Here is a 15,214-nt window from a genome sequence, read left to right on the forward strand (position 1 = left end):
TTCATCTAATATAGCGTGCCCCCAATATCAAGTGCATCTTTGCGCTTCCACGATATAATGAGTTTTTTTTAAGGGTTATTACAGTAGATTTACTGTCATGCCCTCAAATGCAGGAATGGAGAGCTACAGTCGCCATTCCACCTCTTAAAGGTACATGCACATACACAAAGTACTTTCTATACACGTTTAAATTCTTTTAATGGGTTGTGTAAAAGGCTTAGTGAAAATGTTTTCTTATTGACACTAACCTACACTAGCTCAATAGTAAAGTCATAATTAATGTAAACATTTAAATGAAAAACATTTAGAATATTTCTAAAAAAAACGAGCAAATGAAAAAAACTAATTTTCACTTGAACTGAAGCTGCATTTTTGTGGTGCATGATTTTTTTTTTTTTTTTAAACACTGTTGCTCCCCCGGTGGAACGATGGAGCAGCTGGAAAGAATTGGCCTCACAGTTCCGAGGTCAGGTTCAATCCCGGACCCGCCTGTGTGGAGTTTGAATGTTCTCCCCGTGCCTGCGTGGGTTTTCTCCGGAACTCCGGTTTCCTCCCACATCCCAAAAACATGCAATATTAATTGGACACTCTAAAATTGTCCCTAGGAGTGATTGTGAGTGTGGCTGTTTGTCTCGATCTGCCCTGCGATTGGATGGAAACCAGTTCAGGGTGTACCCTGCTTCCTGCCCGTTGACAGCTGGGAAAGACTCCCCGCGACCCTTGTGAGGAGAAGCGGCTAAGAAAATGGATGGACGAATGGATGCTGCTCAACCTAATGGTTGTGTACTGTGGATAACCTTGAAACCTTGTAAAGTGTAACCATGGACAATGAACTTTTGAAAAACAAAACAAAGAAACAGAGCCCATTTTTTAAGGCCTTGGTAGAGGTCTGCATTCTGAATAATGCAGCCTTTGTAAAGGCTGAATTTATTTCATGGAGAACTTGCGTATGCTCCCATTAGAACACGTATATGTAATGAAGTGTCCATTCAGGGGGCAGCCTTTTCTAAATATTTAGATCAACCTACAGTTCCAGCAATATGGCACTATGTAACAAACGTCACGCTAACTATTACTCACAAGGCCGTACAAAACATCCCTGTCTTGTTATATAGTAAACGATGTCACGAGCAGCTGACGGCAGACAATAACACGGTAGATGCCCCCCATCCAGCCCCCACCCATGTTACTGCTATGACAGGCGTCACACTACGCGACTTCACCATAGAGACGTGGCCCACACAGTGCATGGGTTGTTCCAACAGTGTCGCCTTAATCATATCCCAGTGACGCCATGAAGCATGAAGGGAGAATAATAGTAGTAAAACCCAGCTCATTGAAATACCACCGTTTCTTCAGGATAATACGCTCTCAAGTATTAGGAGGCAACCTCAAAATCGTAGAAAAAAACTATTTACCTTTATACAAAGCACCACCGTGATGCATTCAATACTTTATCAGGTTTTGCAAAGAAATATTTTGGTCTGTGTGCATGCGCTAAAGTAATTCAGATTTCTTTTTTAAAGGCACATTCATGTTACCATTTCTAGTTGTGTTCTCATATTAGAAATGAACAAAGATGGTGATCGGGCTCAGCGATACGGTATGTAAGGAAGGTATAACATTCATTGCAGAATTTGGCACATCACATGTGTGAAGTGTGGAATCATCCAGGGCAGTGGTGCAAAGGGTCAGGGCAGCCCATGTTATGGTGAGGGATCCTGGTTAAAGTAAGCATTTTTAAACTAAAAAGAAAAGCTTTTCTGGGTGGGAGGAGTGGGAGCCAAAAGATGCCAACCTAACCTCTTTGAAATGACAATGAAATGAAAGAAATGATCTGCTTGCAGTGTTGCTCAATCTCATTTGCATAAAACAGAATAGAATGGAGGAGCGAGGCGTCATTGCTTGATGCTCTGTTTGACCAACACGTGTTCAGAAGAGCTCACTTACATAAGAGGGAATCATTATGACCAGCTTGAGGGAAACTGTACAACACGGTCAATAAAAGGGAAAATGAAGAGTGGTTGCATGCAAATGTCACTTATGTAACTGAGGTTCCTCATTGTCATGTGCGCATAGCAGGTGAGTGTACCTGTAAGAAAAAAATGGCGAGACCCTTCCTGTTGGACCAAAAGGATGTTAACAGGCAGGCACGTGTTCTATCACACCATTTTTTATTGTGCATGTCCTCAAAAGTGCTCGATCATTGCCAGATTACTAACAACCTTTTATTGCTCCGTGATTGTTCTGGCGTTGTCTTTATGTCTCAAAAGTCTTCTCGGACAATTGACTGTTGTCATACTAGAGTGCTTTCAACTCACAGAGACGAATTCCTCGTGTTTTTCACATACTTGGCAATAAAGATGATTTGGATTCTCATTAGGGTCAGTGGTGAGAACGAGGCTACCCTAGTTGACATTGGTCAAGAGGTGGGTACACCCTGGACAGGTCGCCAGTCCAATGACATTAATGTGGCGAGTTCATAGGAGTATAATTCAAATTTTTTGAAGCCTCTGATGAAGGGTCTGAGTGAAGCCGGTTCTGAATCATCCTTTACCTTAGTGTTGCTGCCATAGGTCTATACTCATTCCTAGGGGATGATACAAGGGATGCAAAGATACCACTTTTTTCACTTTTTTTTCCATTTTCATTCATATTTGAGAACGCGTTGATATCGAATACCAACACGTGATATTGCAATTGTGAAGAAAATTTGTTTTGATTCAATCAAACTGAAAAAAACTACAGGACACAATGTAAAACCACTAAACACAGCTCATACAGAAAGCAATGACAAATATGAGATTAGGACTAGTCTGATGTAATAAATTATAAAATAAAACAGAGACAAAAGGCTGAAGGACACTTCACACTGAATTTTCCGTCAGATTTTTTTTTCTTCATCTTAATATTAACTGCAGTTAACTTAAATTTTTAACTTGCTTGATTGTAAGGAATTTTACTTCAAATTTGCCTGAGCCACTATAATTTTTTCAGGCTGGTGACAGTTTTAGTATGCATTTCATTATTTTAGTAGGATTTTTTTTATTATTATTACAAACAAAGGCCTATTGAATGATTTTTTTAATATATATATATATATGGTCTTTTATACCAGTGCGGTAGCTTCAGTACTGATTTCATAAGATGAAATACTTTGTGTAACCCGACAACCGATATGATATGTTTATCTGTAATTTTATGATGTCACCATCTTATCACCAGAAGTGAACACATGAACGGGGTAAAGGTTTTATGCAATAGTGACGACATTTTTTTAAATGCAAAATGAGGCCACCAGAGGTGATGATGACTCTGTCCTCTCAAAACCAAGTTGAAAGGAAAATCTTTATGTTAGATTTGAAAAAAAAAAAAAAAAAAAAGTCTAAACCCCAGCAGCCTTACACCTTACTGTCAGAGTTCTAGTACCTTGTCAGCTCTTGTTTTTTGGGTGGGTTGGGTTCCTACGATTTTGGGGAAACATTTTCTGAAATATTTTGGATTGAAGTCCATTTCTAACTTTTTTTTTGCAGATCTCCCAGTGATAACACTATTTAAGAATGACAATAATGTCCAAAATGATTATGCATGACACAGTTTCAAAAGATTTTATAGGCCGTAAAGAATTGAAAATCATCCTTGGTGGAATGTGCAACATTAGGAGGTCACATTCAGTGAAATGAAAAGCTATTTCAACCAAAAATATCAAGTTACACTCGAACATACAGTAGGATAACTTATTTTACAGCATCTTCACAATTATTGCAGCCATAGAACTTGTGGATGCAAAAACTGTGCAAAGAAGAAAAGAAGAGAAGAAAAGAAAATCGCATTTGGATAATAATTTGGAACACAGTGAAGAAGTAAAAAGTTTGACAAAGTAGGTCACCTTTTTGTTCAGATATCATATCAAAGGAAAACAGCTTTTTATCCTAGCTTGAGGATGTTTGAGCAAGTTGTTGAAATGTCATATTTGATTTGGAAACGGCGAGAGCTGGGGAGAGCCGGGGAGAACCCCCCCACTCAACCCAATATGGTCATTCGATCCCAGGTCCTCAAAACTGTGAGGCCAACACTCGACACCAGCTCCACCGTGCCGCCCTACTTTTTAACCAGTGATGTTTAAAGGAAATAAAGAAAAAGAAAAGAAAAACAAACAGCGCACTACAGCTCTTTTAATAATAAACAGATTGAGGAGACTGAAACATCTGACCTACTATTTAACTGGTAATGTAAAAAAAAAAAAAGAGCAATGCATAATGGTTTTACTATTAAACTCATTTATGACCTACATGATAAAAGTCTGCTTATGGCTGGAAGATTGTGCCATTACACACTTATCAGTGTATGAGGATGAAGTGCAATTTTCTGGAAATCAAACAAAAAAATAACAGCTCAAATCCGAAAGAAAGTAGTGATGATAACCGTAAACAGGAAATTGAATGCGCCGTAAAAAAGAGCATATACCGTGGTGCCTCGGTTCTCGAATACAATCTGTTCCAGAAAGCCGGTTAAAAACCGAAACGTTCGAAAACCGAAACGTTCGAAAACCAAAGCGCATTTTCCCATTACAATGAATGGAAAATGATATAATGCGTTCCAAGCCTAAAAAATAGTTTTTTGTCGTTGACGTCATTCCATTTACCCCAGATAGCTTTTATATCGTCGCTTCAGACATCCTTCCTGCCTTCAGCCTCATCAGCTAACTGTTGCTCATTTACGAAAATAAGAAGCAACTTTTCAGCTTCCTCCAAGATCTGTGGCCTCTGCTTGGTCAACACGGTTGCTCCTTTAGCAACATCACTTGCTTTGAGGGCATCCTTGTGTTTCAGAATGGTGCTGATTGTCGATTTCGCCATGCCATACTTATTCAGTAGCTCAGAAACATGCACACCAGATTCGTGCTCGGCTATCAAATCCTTCTTGAAGTCGATAGTTTTACGCACCACTTTCCTTTTTTCAGCACCAGCAGCTCTACTTGCCTTCTTTGAAGCCATGATTGGGGGTTAATATTGCTCAATTGGAAGAAAAAAAGTCACTGCTGAACATGTCCGCTTGTAGAGGAGTGTGTGAGTCAACTGGTTGCGTTACATCGTTTCGTTTTTTTTTCGGGGGTGCGTTTGAATGCACAATAACAAATCATCACGGATCAGCAGGTCATGGCGTTCGAATAACGATTTTTGTTTGACAACCAAAGCAAAACAAATCTTGAAATTTTCGTTGGAAAACCGATTTGTACGAAAACAGAAACGATCGGAAACCGAGGTACCAATGTACATATATTCCTTCCTGTATTACCTACACTATAAAACTGCTCTATGTAACAATAATGTCCATGTCATCATACACTTAACTTCATCTTACAAAAGTCTTCCAGATAAACGCTAATGCATAATGCCAAACTCCACAGACGAGCTAACACATCAGTAGCAATGTTATGGTATGTGCGTTTAAATAATGAAATAATTTAACACAAATTTTGAAATTAAGTCAACAACTAGCAAAATGCAGTAGAGACAACGTTTGGAGAGACAGTCACTGCAGTACTGGGGGTTTAATAAAGTGCAATAAAGTGCATACAGGAATCCCTGTGATATGTGTAAGATACAAAGATACGAAGTGAGTAAAACTTTTGCCATGGTGAATAAAAATATTTTTCGAACCATATGTTATGTATATAAAACACACGTACATTCACAAGTAGTAAGTCAAGAACAGTATTTGGTAGTATTTAAACATAAGTCTGGAAAGAAAAAAAATGGTATTGGTGCATCCGTAGGTATATTATACAGTGGTTAACCTCTCGGCCTGTGGCAGTTAAGACCACTTGCAGCCAAACCTGAATAAAACCACAGGCGGATTAGAAACCATAAGCCTAATTGTAGCCTATTAATCATTAATGAATTAGTTCCCGTTCTGACAAATATGATGAATTCAACAAGTTTTCACCACAATCGCCGCTGTTTCCACAAACTGAGTAATCCCACCTAAGCGCTTTTCCTCTGAGAAGTTTGCTTTGTGCTGCAAAAAGAAGGCTATATAATTGGAATAATATAAGAATGAATAAGAACATTATTATTTGATCCACAATACAGTCGCGCATTGTTAAGAGGGAAGTCTAGGTGATCTAAATTTGACATCAGACATAACATTCACAATGCTCTTACACATCAAAAAATAAGTGAACCACTACATTATGTCCATGAAAACTTACTGATTTTCCTTCTCTCCTTCTTCTTTTCTTAACAGGACTCGTTGATGGTGCTCCTTTTGGAATATGTCACATGACTCACACCTAAAAAGCCAAAGAAAAAGCAGAGTTAAACACTTGCATGCTTGCAAAATGGAATTAAAATTTGGTAGGCTTAAAGCCACAAGTGATGCGCAGTCAAGTTGTATGTGAAAGAATCACTGGATAAATACATTCATCCATTTTCTTAGCCGCTTATCCTCACAAGGGTCGCAGGGAGTGCTGGAGCCCATCCCAGCTGTCAACAGGCAGGAGGCGGGGTACAGCCTGAACTGGTTGCCAGCCAATCGCAGGGCACAATAATAAATACATATTAAAATAAAACTTACATTTAAAACACAAAGTACAATCAAAGATCTTAAAATAAGGCTTGCTGCTATGCATACGTCATGCTTTTAATGCAACTTTTGAGGTGTATTTTATTAACACATTCAATTTTTATGACGGGCATGTTGGCATTCAACTTTAGCGGTCCCATTGTATAAATATGCTAAAATTGTAACACTTCAGTTTATCTGTTCGACATCTGCCATCAGGACATTTTGTATCACAACGAGCTCTTTTTACAATAGCTTGGGACAGAGATGGGAGGTATGGGGGTGGGGGTGGGGGTCAGAGGAAGCATGGCCGGTCTTGAATAGTGGAAAAACAAATGACGAAGTTTAAACTTCAGCAGGAAGAATGTGTGACGCGCTTTGTGGACTTTGGCACAAGTTGCGATGGCGAAAAACAGTGGCGGCGAGACCATTTAACGTTGACTTCATAATTCATATACAGGTCCAACATATGTACACCAACATGACGTTTACCCGGCTCTTTTATTAGTCATATCATTTAACTAGATACATCAGTCAAGTCTTTTATATCAGCTGCAAGCAATCTGAGAGGCTCCTCGGGCACAAACCCACAATTGCCTTTCTCTCATGGGCTCTCTCATACGAGCACACAAAGGATGAAGAGGGGGCTCTGGCGTCTGATCTCAACGGAAATAGCAACAATAAAAGACCCTGGAACATCAATCGCTGGACTGGATTTGAGATCTTTTGTGTGTGATTTCGGTCTTCAGTGCAGCAGAGTTCCAGGATTTGGAGGAATGGTGACAGCTATTTGTTGTAAATTGTAATTGTGAATATTGTACTGTTGTTTTACAGAACAAATGCTAACAGGCTTGAAAGTATTAAATGTGTTTTCTAATAAATCCAGTACAATTTTTTTTTGTAATATTCTTACTCCTCTAGCATTATTATCTCTAAAGTTGAATACCCTAAGAATTAGGTTGTTTTATTTTTGCTCTAAAGACGCCCCAAACTCACACGGAATTTCTACATCAATTTCACGAAATCTCAGCTCCGTCACAAGGATTAACTTCCCAAAACGATTTTTTCCCACTTAAGGGTGCCAGTGATGGAAAAGATGAAAAAAGTGCAACGGCTTGGTTGTGATCTGACAGATCGATTTAATAATATCCCTCTCAAAAAGCAAAGGGATGTTATTGTGGGACTGGGTTCAGGGTGGAATGCACATCTCTGTAATGGCTGCCCAGTAGAACAAGGCTATCGTGACCAGTGATTTGATAACAGTAAAAAAAAAAATGTTTTTTTTTTTATTCCGCTGCATGTTCACTTTTATTGTGCGGACCAGCTGAATTTAGAGACAGCCTCTTTCTAGCAAATAGACCTCTTATTTAATAAGTCCTATTATAGCTCATATCAGAAGGCAGCATACCATGCATTTTCTTTTTCTTTGGCGATACAGCGATTAGCTTATACTTGTACGATCATGCTGGATATAGTTATCTATTTTGGCGGATAACCAAGTCTCGTGTGCAACTTTGATGATATCTTACGACACCGAGAGTGAACAATATTTGAAAAAGAAAAAAAGATGCAGATCTTTCAGCTGCTGAAAAAAAAAAGAATCGTTTTTGTTCAGTCTAATTAATGCAGTGTGAGAAAAAAAAAAACATTCATGACATCAACGTACAATTTGTAGGATGCAATTTTAATTTCATCATACTAAAAGGTGCCTGAATATATTTTATACCCAGTTCTATAAATTATAGTTTGAAGCAAAAAAAAATATATATATATATGATAATGATGAGACAGATTTATGACCCTACTAATTACCAAACTATAATGACACCGGACTTTAAAGCCCATTTGGAAGAATTGAAAAGCCTTTTCTTACAAGAATTAAGCAGGATTTAACAACTAATAATGAATTGTAATTATAAAAAAAAAGAAAGGAAAAAAAGGGAACCATGGGAAAATAAATGATCGAACCAAAGTATTTTGGCAGTGTTTCATAAAGGTTATGACAACATAGTGATTCATCCTTCTTCAACGGTTTCCCATCACTTATTAATCCCTAAACAAAAATGTTCACCTGCCGGCTGGGTTTCAAACTCGCTTACACTTCCTGATAGTCAATCACGCTTCCACACCACCGCAATGATGTCACAAGTGACAAGCGCATCTCGACACATTTCACGGCCTTCCCCGAAATGTGAGGACAACAACGTTACACCTCGCGTGTTTGCCGAACTTTGGTCAGCCTTAGCTCTCTTGGCTTAATCTGATTTACAACACACTCACGATTGCTTGAATTGGAATCAACAACTAGAACTCTGTTTCATATGACAAGTAATGTTTTAAGATGAACGTGTTTTGGGATCAAAGTTTGCGATTATTCATGACAAGCCTCGGTCCTTATTTGCTGTTTTCTTTCAAACTCAGTGTGTCACATAAAAATAATAATAAAAAAAATGATAGTGGAGGAAATTAATTCTTGTAAAGCACAGTAAGAATATGGCATTGAATGCAAATAGTACTCCACATTTTATTAGCTTTAGGGCAAATATTAACAGCTCAATGAGTCAGGGAGTTTGTTGACTTAAAAAAAAAAAGGTGAGTATTTATTGACCATACAGACAAAGCTTTGCTTAAGATGGGGGAAGCTGAATCAAAGACAAGCGCACCTCGACACATTTGAAACCTACAACACGTTTGCATATTTAAAATGATTTCACGAGTTTTAGCTCGAAGTTGCACCTGCTCATTACTTTAATGTCACGCTCACTGATAATGATGTCATTCCACCAAGTCAACGTGCAAAAACCTCCAGGCCTTTCACTTGTCACTGGGCTTTAATGGTTTGTCTGGGATTTAAAAAAAAAAAAAAATTAAAAATCATTATGACTGCAGTATTCAACCTGAACTGTCTGGAACTTGAAAAGCAACGCTTTGAGCCAAAACGAAGGGAAGCCCTGTGTTAAAAGGTCAGAGAAAGAATGTAAATACCAAGGAGCATGTTACTTTTGACTTGAATGTGTGCTTATATTACAGTTATTGCACATATTGATGTTTACATAGGCAATGCAACATACGTTCCAAGTTCCAATATTATTTGGTCATTATTAAGCTTATGTTTTGGTTCCTATCGATCCTATCCATTAATTCCTCCTCTCCAGAAAGCAAAGGGCAGCTTCCAATCTGCCTGTTCTTCAGCTTCGGGAACTTGGTTTTAGCCTGTTAATGTTGAGAGAGGCAACTAGTAAATGTTTTCATAATTCCACTTGTGCGAGCACTTCGATGTTCTCTGAGTTCTGCTGGGTGCAGTTGCTGATTGTTTCTCCAGCAGATCATCAATAATGGCGTGCGCTTCCATTTTTTGGGTGCTCTTTGAGAATAACAAAGAAGAAACAGATAGAGCTTGTGTGTCAACGCCCAAGGCAAATTTAAGTGTGTGACTGATGGCTTTTGTGTCTTGCAGTCCCCACCCTTTTATTTGTGTTCCATCCTTTTTTCGTCTATCTTCCTGTACACACACACACACACCACACACACACACACACACACACACACACGGCACAATATTAAGTTATGTTAAAGTTAAATATGTATGCAACTGTTGGTAAAACAGATCAACAAAAAATGAGGTTTGGATCAACAAGTGCCAGTCTGATGCATATACGTACAGTTCCTGTTAACGTACCAGTAATGAACTTTTACAATTGTCACTTAAAGAGGTAGCAATGCAAATTCTAATAACTGCATCAAAACCTCGACAAGGTACATATTACTTTTGTTCACCTGGAGTCGCCATCCTCTCATTCTACGCAGCAGTATCTCTGACCTTGAAAGTGTGTGGCTTTAAGAATAAGGGCCTGGTAAATGACGTGTCAGTGAATAAGTGTGTAGGTGGCTTTTAGATCAGGTTAGCAAGTCTGCGATTTGAGTACCTGAGTATGAATGTACCGTAATTCCTGGCCTACAGCGCACACCTGGTCATAAGCCTCACCCAGTACGTTTGTAAAGGAAATACCATTTGGTACATACATAGGCCGCAGCCGTGTAAAAGCCGCAAGCGCCCACGTTGTAACTGACATGGAAACACGAGATATTTACAAAGAAAGACGGTACACAGAGAGTTTAACGCTAGCGCCGTCGCGTGCGCTAATGCTAACTCTAGCGCGCGCTAACTCTAACGCTAGTGCCGTACAGGGCCGGTTAAAAAAAAAAAAAAAAAGATCTTTGCCTTTCGGCTTGTCCTGTTAGGGGCTGGCACAGCGTGTCACCATTTTCCAGGTTAAAAAAAAAAAAACATACTGGTAAAAATCACTGAGACACGGCAGTAACACGCTAGCGCAGCGCTAACAGGGCCGGACCGGTGAAAGTCACTTCCTCGGCACATGTATTCGGTCTCACTCTTACCTTTTCCACACGAGTGCCCCCTTGCCGTTGTTACAAAAAATGCACAAATTAGCCGCATCACCGCATAAACCGTAGGGTTGAAAGCGTGTGAAAAAAGTCGCAGCTTATAGGCCGGAAATTCCGGTAGTGTATGAATGTGCTTATGGCGTGTTTACTTTTACTGGCAACTACGTACATCCTTAACCATTTGTGGGGGCTTTACCATTCATTTTAACAAATGGCAGATTGATAACGTGTTGGCTATCATGGACATACTGTTGTGGCACAATCGTTCTCTATTTGATCTTTTCTTAAATGACATGCAATCAGCTACAAGTGTAAACACTAGGCAGTGACAACATGGAAGTAAACGACAATACAGTAATCCCGAATAACTATTTATGAATTCACCACTTGAATTCACTTCTTTCTGTGGGAGTTTAGCCTGGGTTGCAAGTGGAAAATAAAGTCTTCGCCAACGTTCTTGTACATGCGCACTTCAGCTGCATTTTTCTCATTCAAGTCATCCGCATGCCATTTATTTTGAAGGGTAACGCTGCAACATGAGTTTGAAACTATATCAGTGTTTTGGGATCAGAGTATTTGCTGCACTCCCATTGCCAGATATCTGATGTCTTTTTTTTTTTTATCCACATTTGGAAGAGGCCTAATTCTGATCTGATGTATTTGATTCCATGTTTGTTTAAAATTGAAACTTGCAAGACTCATCTCCAAATTGTGCCACTTGAGAGGGGGGGAAACAGATTGTGGGTTTGACCCATGCAGTGTAAATCCAGGTTTAGGTTCTTGAGAGTTTTATCCATTTCAACGTAACAATTCAATATATACTGCTTTTAACTCCAGTTTGCAGTCATATCACCTCCATTCAAGTTTCCTCTTGAGCGGACCAGTGCAGAGCAAAGGTCAGACCAGGTTGGTGTTCGGAGTTAGTGCCCCACAGTGAAGGCCAAACAGAGAGGTCCAGTGTGCTCGCCCCCACACCCACCGTAAAGGACAAGCCATGAGCACTTATGTTTCAGGCCAGGGACAAAATACCAGTCTCCGCTTTCCCGAGGCATTTGCAGCCTGCCGTGCCTTTTGTTACAGCTTTTAATAAAACATAGTCCACTGTCTTTGGGTTGAAAGGCCTCCTCAGTGCATAATTCAGGCCCACGGATCCATTTGAAGCAAGGACATGAGGTTCAGGGAATGCACAATGCTGGCAAACAACAAGGACTACTGCACTGTCATGTCAAAAATGGGGGAGGGAATTATGCCTAAAGGTAAAATCAACACCTATGTAACCACTTTTTCATATTTGGGGTGGTGGGGGCATTTCAGTTCATCTCAATCAAGGGTACAAACTTCTCAGGTCAAGTCAACATTGTAAGTTACAGCTCAGAATTGTGAAACTACAGTGCAAAAATTGTGCTTTGGTACATACCTTGTTCTCAGTTTAGATTGCACTTGGTACATACAGTAAGGCAACGTAAAACTGCTTATTCGTTGGTCAAGATTTTGTGGTGTTTAAAATGGTCTTCAAAAGGAACCTGCAAACTAATGGCAGTAAAGTCTCCAGTAAGGTAAACATTCTTTAATAAGCAAAACCAAATGAAAAAAAATAATAAACTATCACAGATTGAATGTCGATGGCACGGTGAGTCGGATGGTAAAACGTTGGCCTCACAGTTCTGAGGACCCGGATTTGATTCCAGCCCCGCCTGTGTGGAGTTTGCATGTTCTCCTCCTGCCTGCGTGGATATTCTCCGCGCACTCCGGTTTCCCTCCACATCCCAAAAACATGCAACATTACTTGGACACTCTAAATTGCCCCGAGGTGTGACTGTGAGTGTGGCTGTTTGTCTTGATGTGCCCTGCGATTGGCCGGCAACCAGTTCAGGGTGTACCCCAACTCCTGCCCATTGACACGTGGGATAGGCTCCAGGACTCCCCGCGACCCTCGTGAGGATAAGCGGTGAAGAAAATGGATGGAATTTGTTATTACTTTTTTGAATGCTGCGCTGATTATCACTTTCAAATAAGTCAAGTTTGACATACCAAAGTTGAACAGCATGGTATTTGTTTTGTTTTTTCTAACCCTGTGGTGGAAGCATGGCTCAGTTCCACTTTCTGTCGATTAATGTGTTCTGTGGCGCAACTAACTCAATTATGTTTTTGTCCGGTAACTGTTTTTTGTTTGTTTTTCCCCTTAAATCAGAGTGCTGACTTCCACAACATGGCAGCAAACCGAGAAACTCAATCAATATCAAATAGTTTTGTTTTCCTTTTTAAAGAAGTTCAAATGACCTGCAATCATACCACAACAAAGACAAGTCACTTTTTCACCAGTGTGTACTTTTTTTTTTTTTTACAAAAAAATTATGACCCTAGAGATGAATAATAATTACGCATTTCTATTTATTGTTCATCAATGAATTAACGCGTTGATTAACTTAAATGTAGTGTGCTTTAGCAATTGCATTAAATGAACACAGTAAAATACACAACAAAAAGGGGGAGCATTGTAAATGCGATACATTTAGGGGACAGTTTGCTCATCTCTTGGGCTTAGTTACACGAAATGGACTTTGGACGACCTCCCGAAACCAACGTCGAAAAACCATTTGAGGAAATACAACCCAAAAATGTTTTTGTATGTAAGCTCATAAAGGTCATACAGTACTTTCTAGGACAATCCTGGTGGGGGAGAACAAAACCGACGGGAGGTTGACAGGTGGACAACCGAAACTGAGGACACCAAATGCACCTGTGGCCCCTTCACGTACCTGCTGCTCCTTGCTCACTTCTCGCAGTGTTCCCCTCGGACTCCCTCGTCCTCCGTCGAAGGAGTCTTTAATAAAAATAAGATAGAAGACTAGAAAAATGCCTTTTCTGTCAGGATAACTTCCCTCGCTGCCAACGACTTGATAATAATAAGCTTCCCTTTCCCTTCGACGTTACCTTTTTCCCTCGGGGAGAAGACAAGCGGATGAAAAGTAATGGAGCGTGTCGCTGGCCAATTACAGGCATCAAGAGGCGGGCTTTGGGAAATAACACGGCTTCCCATTGGTCAGTAAGAAGAACAGCGAAACGTGGACTTTCTGCTCTGCTGGTGAGTTACGGAACAGAAGTTAATGACGACGACATGTTGACCCTCACAAAACCCACAACAAACAAAGCCTACAGAGCACTGATGGCATAACATTTTTTTTTTACACATATCCATAAATAATAAATCTTGCTTTTCTTTTTTGTTTAATGAAAAAAAAAAAAAAAAAACCAGCCACCCCGAGAGAGCATATAATACAATTTGCAAAAATACAATGGCGATGATTCTGTTCAGTACTATGTACTGGAAATTATATTAGTCCATGCATTCTGGCATCTACTCACGAGTTAATTCCATCAGTGCAGTGCGATGTGGATTGAAAAACACCAGCTAATCATTCCTAAGAGGCTCTGTGGAGTGCAAAGCCAAGTAAACGACTTCGCATACACCTTTCTGGTTGGGCTACTGTTAGGTTTATCACCTAATTTGCTGGACTAATGCACAAGAAACAGGGACAAGAAATCGTCTTTCTGATCAGGAGGATGTGAGAGGCTGGCCAGTAAGAGTCTCCAACCAGGTTCTGAACCAGCTTCTTGCGTACTCTTCCTTTATTTCAAAAACACACAAGGTCAAAAGGGAGGGGTGAGCAAGCAAGTTAACAAACGCACATTCTTTGATAACGATGTGTCTGCGTCGATGAACTTGTCCTTGGCTACTTCTCAGGAAGACAAGAAGTCGGCTGGTGTGCCGCAGTTAATGCCTATGGCTTTGTTGCAAATCCATACGAAATGTAACAATAATTACAATAATAATAACAGCTACCTTGTTTCTTCAAGAGGCCACTCAAGCCTCTGGAATATTTTGCACAGTTGTGAATATTAGCACTGCACTTAAATTCAGGAATATACCATGTATATACATTTTAAAAAAAGATTCAATTAAAACATTTCAAGTAATCAGAAAAATGTATAGAACCAAACAGCGGCACGGTGGATCAGCTTGTAAAAGCATTGCCCTCAGAGTTCTGAGGACCCTGGTTCGATACCGGCCCCGCCTGTGTGGAGTTTCCATGGTCTCCCCGTACCTGCGTGTGTTTCCTCCCACATCCCAAATGCATGCAACATTGATTGGACACTCAAAATCGGTGTGATTGTGAGGGCGATTGTTTGTTTTAATGTGCCCTGTGATTGGCTGGCAACCAGTTCAGGGTAACCTGCCTCC

The 15,214-nt window shown here is 39.9% G+C and overlaps 1 protein-coding gene across 4 annotated transcripts in view; it reads right to left on the reverse strand.

The window, feature by feature from the left end:
* Nucleotides 1-14,553, reverse strand: part of shroom1 (shroom family member 1) — a 33,163-nt gene extending 18,610 nt beyond the window's left edge. For 2 of the 4 annotated variants that reach the window (XM_061803528.1, XM_061803530.1), the window contains exons 1-3: nt 14,338-14,553; nt 13,731-14,050; nt 6,215-6,295 (exon numbers count right to left, since the gene is read on the reverse strand). The gene's annotated coding sequence lies outside the window, so the exon portion shown is untranslated. Of the gene's footprint in view, nt 1-6,214; nt 6,296-13,730; nt 14,054-14,337 lie in introns of all 4 variants that reach the window. The other 2 variants (XM_061803532.1, XM_061803529.1) reach the window with 2 other exon arrangements.
* Between the last annotated feature and the right edge of the window lie 661 nt (nt 14,554-15,214).

This window comes from Syngnathoides biaculeatus, chromosome 18 (assembly GCF_019802595.1).
Source record: "Syngnathoides biaculeatus isolate LvHL_M chromosome 18, ASM1980259v1, whole genome shotgun sequence".
Classification (NCBI taxonomy): domain Eukaryota; kingdom Metazoa; phylum Chordata; class Actinopteri; order Syngnathiformes; family Syngnathidae; genus Syngnathoides; species Syngnathoides biaculeatus.